Source organism: Vombatus ursinus, unplaced genomic scaffold, assembly GCF_900497805.2.
Source record: "Vombatus ursinus unplaced genomic scaffold, bare-nosed wombat genome assembly UNPS02014807.1, whole genome shotgun sequence".
NCBI lineage: Eukaryota > Metazoa > Chordata > Mammalia > Diprotodontia > Vombatidae > Vombatus > Vombatus ursinus.
The window spans coordinates 14,910,620-14,922,086 of record NW_020954585.1 but is presented as its reverse complement, the minus strand read 5'-3'; the positions used below and the strand labels follow the sequence as shown (position 1 = coordinate 14,922,086).

At 34.8% G+C, this 11,467-nt stretch overlaps 2 pseudogenes; both read right to left on the bottom strand.

The window, feature by feature from the left end:
• Positions 1-5,965: 5,965 nt before the first annotated feature.
• On the bottom strand, positions 5,966-6,500 carry LOC114052016 (annotated as a pseudogene).
• A 128-nt stretch (positions 6,501-6,628) lies between these two features.
• LOC114052015 lies at positions 6,629-10,592 on the bottom strand (annotated as a pseudogene).
• Positions 10,593-11,467: the final 875 nt, after the last annotated feature.

The following is an 11,467-nucleotide window of genomic DNA, read 5'->3' as shown; positions in this document are numbered from 1 at the left end:
AAAAGCACAAGTTTGATTACATACAATCAAAAATGTTTTGCATATACAAATGTATTACAGATAGAATTAGAAGGGAAATAACATATTGGGAAAATTTTGGCAGCAGCAATTTTTTCTAAAGGCCTAATATATAAATTATGTACACACAGTTGACACAAATAGCTAATTATGAGAACCATTCTCCAATAGATAAAATACCAAAGTTTATCTCAGAACATTATATGATGAGACAGTTTTCAAAAGAAGTAGAGACTGGTAATAACTACATAAAAGTGGTCCAATTCACTAATAATATGAGAAATGAAATTTAAAACAACTCTGAGTTTTCTCTTTCTCATCCATCATATTGGCAAAGTTGACAAAAAAGCAAAAAGACAAATGTTGGAGGGACTGTGGGAAACAGTAACATTAATACACTTTTGTTGCAATTAGGAATTGCTCTAAATATTATGGCAGGCAGTTTGAAACTATAACCCACAACTTTTCAAACTCTGCATTTTCTTAGGTACAGAAATACCATATGCACATACTATCAAAGAAATCAAAGACAACTGGAAAAGACCCATATAACAAAAAATATTTATGACAATACTTTTTTATTGTAGCAAAGAACTGGAAACAAAGAAGGCAAGCATCAACTGTGATTGAATAAATTGTGGTCTATGAATGACTCCAAAAGATATGGTTCAAGTTACATACAATAAAAAAAGAAAAACAACAACTTGGGAATGGTTGTATGAATTGATGCAGGGAAATGATCATAATCAGGACAACACTTTTTATAATGACAACAGAAATATAAGTGGAAACAAATTTGAAATAATTAAGAACTCTGATCAATACAATCATCAATAATAACTCCAAAATTGTGATGATAAAATGTGTCTCCAACCCATTAGTAACAAGGTGTTACTTGAAGTGTACAATGAGACATACTTTTAATACATGACCAATATAAAAATGTATTTTTTCTGTATATAATTATATGTTACAAGTTTGTGATTTATTTGGGAGTGAGTGAGTTGTGATGGGGCTAGCTATGGCTAGTGATGGTGATAATGATAGTGATAGTGATAAAAGAGAAGCGAATAATACTAGTGAAATAAAAAAAATACACTGAAGAGAACAAAAAGAATTTCAGAAGGGCTCACAGACAAACAGGGTACTATTGGTACTTTTGTGTTAAATTTAATACTTTTTAAAGCTATGTAGAATGTAGGATTTTTTTGTTCATTCATTTGAAACTGGCTCTCCATATATGACTGAGATCGACTCCTTTACTGATCAGCAGGGGAGCTTTGATATGCTTTGTTTCTTACATTTTCTTGTTTGCTCCTTTTTTTTTTAGTCTAATAGCCCCTCACTCCAGTGAAGGGAGGACCTATTATGCTGGTGTCAGGCTTAACGAGGACATCCTACTGGCTTAGGCCCCTGCATGCCCACTACCCAGTAGAAGCAATTCACCAGCCTCAACATCATCATAGGAGGGATTACAGGAGAGTGCCATGATGCAGGTTGCAATAGAAATTCATGGTTTCATATACAATCCTTTTCAAAAATCTCTTCTTTGTGTGTTGAAACATTCATGTTTGATGGTATTTATTAAATTTATAGTAAAAAATAAATATGGAAAAGTTGAAAAATAAAGCAAATTAGATAAACATAACCCAGAAGCAATTGAACATAGTAGAATAGTGTTCTTTAAATCCAAGGGCACCAACCTTTGAAGTAAGGATTAACTCTGGCTAAAAGTCCTGGAAAATGAGAAAACAGCCTACCAAAATTAGTTTTAGACAAATATTTATATCAAATACCACATAAATATCAAATGGATAATAAATAAAAAATGTCATAACTAATAAAAAGTAAATATATGAGTATAAATTATGTAACTAAAAAGTTATTAAACCACCCACCTTAAAGGTATATGAATATAAAAAGATATAATATATGACACAATGCATATAATGAATATTGAGAAATATGAAAACATAAGAGAGGACCCAGGAGAAAATTTTTTGTGATCAAAACAATAATAATGTGGGGAGAAAAAAAGAACAACAACCAAAAATAATGGAATATCTCAGGACTCTGACCAAAGTTTCAACCAATCCCGATTTTGAAAGACTGATGATGAAATATTTTCCACCTTTTAGAATACAGATGATGGTCAAGAACTACAGAACAAGATATGTAATATCAAATGTGGACAATATGATGATTTGTTTCACTTGATTGTATTCTTTCATAACAGAATAGGGCTTTTATTTAGGATTTGACCTAGGAGATGAAGTGCAATAGTGGGTGGTGAGACTAGTGAAACAAGAACACTAATAAAACATTTTTTAAATGTATAGAAGTGCAGAAGGAAACACAAATAAAAAATGTTGTTAAATTTATTAAACTTAACATCTATAGAATAGTGAAAACAAATATCGCAAAAACAAAAAGAAGGAAAGAGAGGAACATTGCATGGAAAGAAGGTACAAAGAAAGAAAGGTACATAGAAGGAAGGAAGAGAGGGAGGGAGGAAAGAAGGAAAAGAAGGAGGGAGGAAGGGAACAAGGGAGGGAAAGAGAAAGAAAGGAAAGAAGATAAAAGTGAAAAATCTAACCTTTTAATTTCATGATAATATTTCCATATAGTTTCAGGTGCAATTTTGTTAAGTATAAATATTATTTTTAAACTAGACCGAGTGTGAAATGCATCCATCATGATTCATTTTGGTTATATGTACATTGATGAAGTTAATGTTATCATTTTTCCTTTATTTGTTGTGTTCCAGAACCCACCCCTTAAAAAAAAAAAGCTGTAGATTAAACAAGAGAATCAATTATTTTGAGTAGATTTTAAAGGGGGAAAAAAAGCCAAGCTATAAATGTTTATAAAAGGTACTTTACTCTGTATAGTGATCTAAGACATCATAAAAACATAATTCTTTTTTTAATTAAAAAAATAGTTCTGCCACAACAAAGGTACTCCCCTCCCCCAACAAAATAAAAGCACAAATAATTTTGCTTTTGTATGCCACCAACTATAAAATATAATTAGAGAGACAATATTCAATTGGCATTGTTAGTCATGGAAACCTGCGATTATCCTAACAGGAGAGACAACATAATTGGTATCATGAGGCATTAAAAATGCTGCCCCAGTGATTTACTACTTCACAGGAAAAAAGATATAGATGACAAACTTTAAATGGCATCATCAGACACTGAAAATTGACACCCTAATACCTAAAGTGTACTGTAAAAAAGGGACATGGAGTTCACTTAGCTTTGCTAAGATAAAAGTATTCTTATAATGAAGAGAAAGAAAAAAAATGTTAACTTTTTTTCCCTCATCATATGTCTTGAACATCTCTATGTGAACAAAGTTAAATGATGGACCTAGAAGTGTGTGTGTGTGTGTGTGTGTGTGTGTGCGTGTGTGTGTATGATCTGAAACCTAGTTTGCTGCTAAGGCACATAATTGTAACCAAAATCCCCATCCTTTTATTATTTTTGCTGGTGAAGTTATAATAGATATAGAGCTACAAAGGGTCTTAGAGATAATCTAGTCAATGCCACTTGTTTTGAGCATGGGGAGCAAGAGATCATCAGAAGTTAAGTAATGTCTAATACCACATAGTAAGTAGCAGAGGTGTGATTTGAATCCAGGTTTTCTGATTAAAAGTTCATTGATACCATACCACACCCGTCTCTTGAAAAATAGGCTATTCACTTTCCACGTATTTCTCATACAGAACCTTCTATCTCATATTTGTTCACCTTTGCACAGGACATGTCTCAGGTCTGTAATTTGTTCTCATCACATTTTATAATCCCTTTCTCACTTCACAACTCAGTTCAAGTGTCAACTATTGTGTAAGACCTTTTTTCATTGTCCTACATGTTGGTGCCTGTAGGTTCTAGGATTCCCGCACCTAGGGAACTCCGTAATTCTCTCCCAAACAGTGGGGCAAGTTCAATGCCAAAGGAAGAGGCCAAGGAGCTCCAAATTGATTATAGACAGTATTTTAATCAATTAAGCACTTACATTGGGGCAGTATGATGAACCCCTGCCAAGATTTTGATAGTCATCAGTCTAGGCTGGAGGCCAGACTACAGGTTGGATCCCTGCAAAGACTCTAGGAAAATCCAGTACAGTTTTATTTTTTTATATATATATTGCTTCCATCTAGTAGGAGAATGTAAACTCCTTGAAGGAAAAAGTTAATTTTACATTTTTTTTTGGTATCTGTAGTACATAACACAATTCAGAAAAATAAATGCAATTTGACTTGAATTAAAGTGTAACAAAATGCTCAACTTAGTAGTACCTCATTTATTTGCTGTTGTCAGAGGACAATGTCTTTTTTATTTAATTGTGGTGTAGTACTAATACTCCTACATGTAGCTTAGGTGGGTCACCAACCCTTTCTACTTGAATTTACCATTCGCTCATTTATTTTTATAGTAGGATCAAGTGGTTTAGCTTATTTCCTCATCAGTTACTAAAATGGTAATACCTTATTTCTCCATTCAATTAGCTCTGACCCTCTAAGTTTGTTAAATATTATTTATTAAACAAACTGGAAATTTTCTATAGGCTCTCAGTCTTTTCTCTGAGATTCTGTCTGTCTTTGTTTCTGTGTGTGTGTGTGTGTGTGTGTGTGTGTGTGTGTGTATAAAATTCATTTTATTTTCATTTCAGGGAACAAAAAAAGTATTTGCATAACACAGTACAATAAAAAAAAATGATTGCACATGAAACTGCATTTCTACCATGTGCAACTTACTGTTTCCTCCCTCCAAATATACAACAAAGTCATGGTGCAAATTTCTTTTTTTTTTCATTTTTTTCTTCCTTCCACCCTGCCCTAAAGATGGCTACCACAAGACACAAATATTTATATGTGTGTATAATTATTCTATACATACTTCTATTTGTTAGATATTTGTTGAGGTGCACATAGCATCTCTCTTCATATATCTTTTATTTTTAATTTGTGTATTTGTGTATTATCTTCTCACCCCACCCTCCCATCCCCCACTTCACCCACCCCTCCAAGAGTGTTCCCATCACTAGCCCCCACGCCCTCCCAAATCCCAATCCACACACTCCTCTAAAAGTCCCTTCCCCATCCTGTCCCCCTTTCTTCAGCTCTCCACATGCTCAGATGACTTCTACATCCTTCCAGATGTACACATTGTTTCCTCTTCAACCCAGATGAGAGTAAGGTATCAACATCACCACTCCTCCACCTCCAGCTGCTTCCTCTGTATTAGTTCTTCCTGTCATGCCTTATTTTATAATATAATTGCTCCCTCTTACCTTTTCCGAGTCAATTTTTTTAGAATCATTCCATCATATACAACTCAGCCACAACCTTTCTTTCAAACTATTTTAGTAATGATGACAGTTTTAAAAATACTGATAACATATTCATATATATATAAACAATTTGATCTTAATAATTGCCATATAATTAGTCTTTGTTGTTTTCCTTATATTTCTTCTGAATCTTTTAATATAGAATTTTCCAATGAGTTCTGTTCTTTTTGTTACAATTATACCTGAAAGTCTTTCAGTTCTTCAAATATCCATTTTTTTTTCACTCAGGATTATACTCAACTTCACTGGGTAAGTTATTTTTGGATGCAATTCCAGCTCTTTTGCTCTTCAAAATATAATGTTCCAAGAGCTATGGACTTTTAGAGTAGAAACTACTAGGTCTTGTGAAATCCTAAGTGTATTTCCACATTATTTATTTATTTTTTGTTGTTGCTTTCAATATTTTCTCCAAACCAATGATTTTTTGAAATATTTAAATGTTATTTTTCCTTTATCTAATCATGAAATATTTACTTTTATCAATAATTGTACGAAATAGCAACTTGAGTATTTTCCATTATTTTTTCTAGTTGTACTTTAATTTTCACATTAGAACATTTCTGATTCTGTAGCTTTAACATGTGATTCAACAACCAGAGACATCTGGGACCATAATTTTAACCATACCCTCCATACGTTTGTCTTCTTTCTATTATACAACATGATACTTTAATACAAGCAACACACATCTTCACCTTTTTCTCTTCAGCAGTCATTAACACCATTTCTCCAACATATAAAGGGGCTGGGAAGTTAATCTCCTGAGAAATAAGCACACAGTCTGGATGAGGGATTTTGGTACCTAGAAGTGCAGAAATCAGTCCTTTGATCAAAACTCCATGAAAGATGGTTCTTTCAAGCATTATCTGCTTTGCAAAGTCTTCATTTAAGTGTGAGGGGTTGATATTCCCTGTTAATTTTGAAAACATAGCAACATCCTTCTGGGTAAAAACCTTAGTGAGCTCAGCACAGTATCCGACTTTTACATTCAAATATCGAAGGTGCTGCCTGGTTAGGTCAGAACTGCATGTCTTTCTTTTGTTTAGCCTCAACAGCACTGGGAGAATACTAGGCCCTACTGTGCTCAATAAAATTCATTGACTGGAAATTACCATGAACATCTTTCCAAATTTTAAACAGTTACAAACCAGACCTGCAAATCCTTCTGTCTACAAATGCTGCACACACAGTCAGGAAAAAAAAATCCGTTTTCTTGAATATTAATTTTCAGAGAATTCCAATTCAATTTCTACTCTTCCAATATGAATTCTCTACTATTACCAAATAATGCAAGAAGAAATAGAGAAACCTGCATCACTCGGAAGAGACATTTCTTCTTCTGATAGGATCCCAGCAAGGTCAGAGAACTCCATGACTTCACAAGGCCAATGCTACAGATTCTCAGGATTGCTGATAAGTCTTTTCTTCATATTTCAACACATCAAAAGCTAAGGCAGCACCAACAATTAGACTTTCATGTCATGGTATTAAGAGGGATTTTTGTATTCAATTCTTTCAAATGTGGCAGGTGAAGGCAATTTGTTTTTACTTAAGTGTTTCATAGTATTGATTAAATCTTTGAGTAGTGCCTTTGCCTCTCGCGGCCTCAGGTTCCCTGTTGGAGAAGCCCACACCAGGAAGGCGCTTTCAACATCTCAAAGCTCTACAAGCAGGTGAGTAGCCCAAGGAGGGCTTCCTTACTTGCACAAAGGCCACGGACCCACACTCACTTGGTCCCCATGGAGGGGAAGAGATGGTGGGACAAACCACCCCAGGAGCTGACAGATCCCCAGCAGCCCAGACACTTGGCACCAGCTCCAGGTTTGGTGACTCCAAACTTGTGAATTTTGAAACTTGACTATGAAGTTTCTGTAGATTTCCTCCTGGGATCTCTTTCAGTTGGTAAATGTTAATTTTTGTTTGTTTGTTTGTTTTTCTATTTCTACATTAGCCTCTTGTTCTAGAACTTCAGAACAATTTTCCTTAATAATCTCTTGTAAAATTATACCCAGATTCTTTTTTTGTTCATAACTTTCAGGTAGTCTGACAATTCTTATATTGTCTCTCCTTGATCTGGTCTCCATATCAGTTGTTTTTTCTAATAAGATGTTTCCGATTCTCTTCTAGATCACATTTAGAAATGTTAGATTTGACAGGTCTCTGGAAATTATAATTCATAACCTTTGACCATTTATGAATTGAAGAATGGCTCTCATTTCTATAAATTTGACTCAGTTTTCTATATATTTGAAAAATGAGGTCTTTATCAGAGAAACTTACTGTAATTTTTTCCACAGTAATGATTACAAACTGTGTATTTCCCTCGTATTTCCCTCCATCCTATTCCCCCTCCTTTTATTCTACTCTCTCCTCTTTTCAACCTGTCCTTTCTCAAAAGTATTTTGCTTTTGACTTTTACCTCCCTCTATCTATCATCCCTTCTATCAGCACCCCCTTGTTGCCTTCCCCTCCTATTTTTCTGTATAGTAAGATAGATTTCTACACCCAACTGAGCAAATATATTATTCCTCTTTGAGCCAATTCCCATGAGAGTAAGGTTCATGTGCTCCCCACCCCTTCTCCCTGTCATCTTCCCCTCCACTGTAAAATCTCATTTGGGCCTCTTTTATGTCAGTTAATTTATCCCATTCTACGTCTCCCTTTCTCATTCTCCCAGTGCATTCTTCTTTCTCATCCCTTAATTTTTTTAAGATAATCATCTCATCATATTCAACTCACACCTGTGCCCTCTTCCTATGCATACTCCTTTTAACTATCCTAATAATTAGAAAGATTTTAGGAGTTACAAGTATCAATTTTTCCATGTAGAAATGTAAATAGTTTAGCCTTACTGAATGCCTTATGATTTCTCTTTCCTGTTTACCTTTTTATGTCTCTTTTGAAACTTGTATTTGAAAGTTAGATTTTTCTGTTCAGCTTTAGTCTTTTCAATAGGAATGTTGAAAGTGCCCTCTTTCATTGAATATAATTTTTTCCCCTGAAGAACTGTATTCAGTTTTGCTGGGCAGATAATTCTTGATTGTAATCCTAGCTCTTTTGCCCTCCAGAATATCATATTCTAAGCCATCTGATCTTTTAATGTAGAAAATGGAAAACTTTGTGTTATCCTGCCTGTGGCTGCACAGTATCCGAAACAATATTCTTTTATTTTCTCCTCTTCCTCCTCCTTCTCCTCCTCCTCCTTCTCCTCCTCCTCCTTCTTCTTTTTGACTCCTTGCAATATTTTCTCCTTGACCTAGAATCTCTGGAATTTGGCTATAATATTGCTGGGAGTTTTCATTTTGGGATCTCTTTCAAAACATGGGTGGTAGCTTCTTTTAATTTCTATTTTACCCTCTGGTTCTAAGATGTCAGGGCATTTTTTTCCTCCTTTTCCTCCTTTCCTCCTTTTCCATTTGGTCAATTTTATTTTTAAGGAGTTCTTCTCTTTGGTGACTTATTTGTATTTTTTTTTCCATTTGGTAAATTCTACTTTTAAAGGCATTCTTCTCATCATTGGATTTTTATGCATCTTTGGACTATTCTCTTTTGATTTTATTAAATTAATTTATTTTGAATTATCAACAATCACTTCCATAATCTTTTGAGTTTTCAGTTTTTCTCTCCCTCCTTTCCCACCTCCCTCCCTAAAACAGCAGGCAATCTAATATAGGTTATACTTATACATTCCTATTAAACATATTTTCACATTAATGATTTTGTAAGTAAAAATTAGAACCAATAGGAAGAACCACCAGAAAGAGGAAACAAAATACAACAGAAAAAAAAATAGCAAATAGTATGCTTCGATCTGCATTCAAATTCCATAGTGCTTTCTTCTTTGTGGATAGCATTTTCCATCATGAGGACTTTGGAGATGTCTTAGATCTTTGTATTGCTGAGAAGGGTTAAGTTTATCATTATTAGTCATCACCCAACATGGCTGTTATTGTGTGCAACATTCTCTTGGTTCTGCTCACTTCACTCAGCATCAGACCATACAAGTCTTTCCAGGTTTTTCTAAAGTCAGCCTGTTCATCATTTCTTGTAGCACAATTGTATTCCATTATATTCATATACCACCACTTGTCCAGTCATTCCTCAATTGATGGGCATCCTCTCAATTTCCAATTATTTGCCACCACAAAAAAATCTGCTATAAATACTTTTGTACATGTGGGTCCTTTTCTCATTTGTATGATCTCTCTGGGCTATAGCCATAGAAGTGCTATTGCTGGATCAAAGGGCATGCACATTTTTATATCTCTTTGGGCATAGTTCCAAATTGCTCTCCAAATTGGTTGGGTCATTTCACAACTCCATCAACAATGCATTAGTGTTTTTTAAAGTGTTGTTTTCTTCATTATTTTTGTGCCTTCTTTATCAAGCTGTTGACTCTTTTTTCGTGTTTTTCTTGCATCATTCTTTCCAATTTTAACTCTAACTCTCTAACTTGATTTTTCAAATTCTTTTTGAGCTTCATGGCATGAGCTGAATTCAAATACACACACATATACACGTACATATACATGCACATGTATATATGTATGTATGCATGTTTGTATATATATACATATACATACATACATTATATATGTATATGTGTGTGTGTGTGTGTGTGTATATATATATATATATATAATGTGTCTGTGTATTCCACCTTATTTCTTGACTTTTAACTCTTTCCTAAAGTAGGGCTCTGTTTCCACAGTGGAGGGGGCACCATTTAAAGCTTCAGTTTTTTTATGCAGTTGTTTTCAGAGGAATTCTGGGTAACTATTACTTGTTGGTTCTTCCAAGGTGGTATGATTTAGGGAAAGATCTGTTTACTACTTTTCTGTCCTATGCACTGGTCTAGGAGCAATCACAAGCACTTTTTTCCATCCTGGAACTGTGGCCAGGGTCCCAGTTCCCCTGCAGCTGCAAGCTCTTGTGTGCTAGTGCTCTTCCTCACCCTGGGACTGATACCCAGGACTTAGACCCAGATACATGTATGGGAAATGCAACAGATTATTGACCCCAGTGCCGGCAAAGGGAGCCCATTATCTCCTTCTGATCAGCTGTCTGATCCTCTTACCACCTGTGTGTTGAGAGGTCCAGAAATCACCACTGCCACCACTTATCCACTCTCCCCCAGGCCTGCTCCTGGTTGCTGGGGGCCTGGTCTGAGCTGGAGCTGCCAGTGCTGAACTGTATTCCTCTCTAACTTTCATGTACCCGACCTCTCCTGCCAACCTTCTAGGGTTACCTTGGGCTAGAAAATTCTTTCACTGTGTCCTTTTATTTTGTGGGTTCTGCTGCTCTAGAATTTGTATTAGGGCATTATGTAAAGGTATTTGGAAGGGTTTGGGCAAGAGTTCAGGCTCCTTCCTGCCTTTTTTCTGCCATCTTGGCTCTGCCTTCTCTAAGAATTTCAAGAAGATAGATGAGATATTTGTAGAACAATTTTATGAAAGAATTATGCTACTATCAGTCATGGTAGGCTTTTCAAGCTGCCATCATGAATTAGTTAGAACAAGAAAATACTTCCATAGAAGGGAATATAATTTCTAGAATGTATCCTATGAAGAAAGACAGAATCACTGAGCATTATTAGAGGAAGCATGCTTTGAATCTTCCCTTATTAGAAAAAGGAAATTCATGGGCTATTTGCTTATTTTGTTGCCATTAAGTTTTGTGTTTAGCTGGAGTTAAAATTGAGGGGAAAAAAAAAAAGATGAAATGATTTGCAAAAAAAGGTATAGTAAGTTAATTCTACCTGGTCTTTGTTAGGATTTACCAAAAGCAATCTCAAGGAAAGGTGTTAATTATATTATTTTCTAAAATCCATAATTAATTATTGTTGGCATATAAAATTAAAGGAAATAGGTATGGTTTCATGCATTTTTGATGAGGATTTTAGCAACAATATAAGCCCAGTAGTACAGAAACTTCTGTGTCTCTAAAAACCAAAATAACCTAAGGTCTGCTACTTTTTTTTTAGGTTTTTAAGACCAGCTCTACAAATGCCAAGACCTAGAACCTGTATACTACATATAATAGCTTCACTCTCTTTTGTGAGTAATTTTTTTTTAGTAAGGTTAAGTTG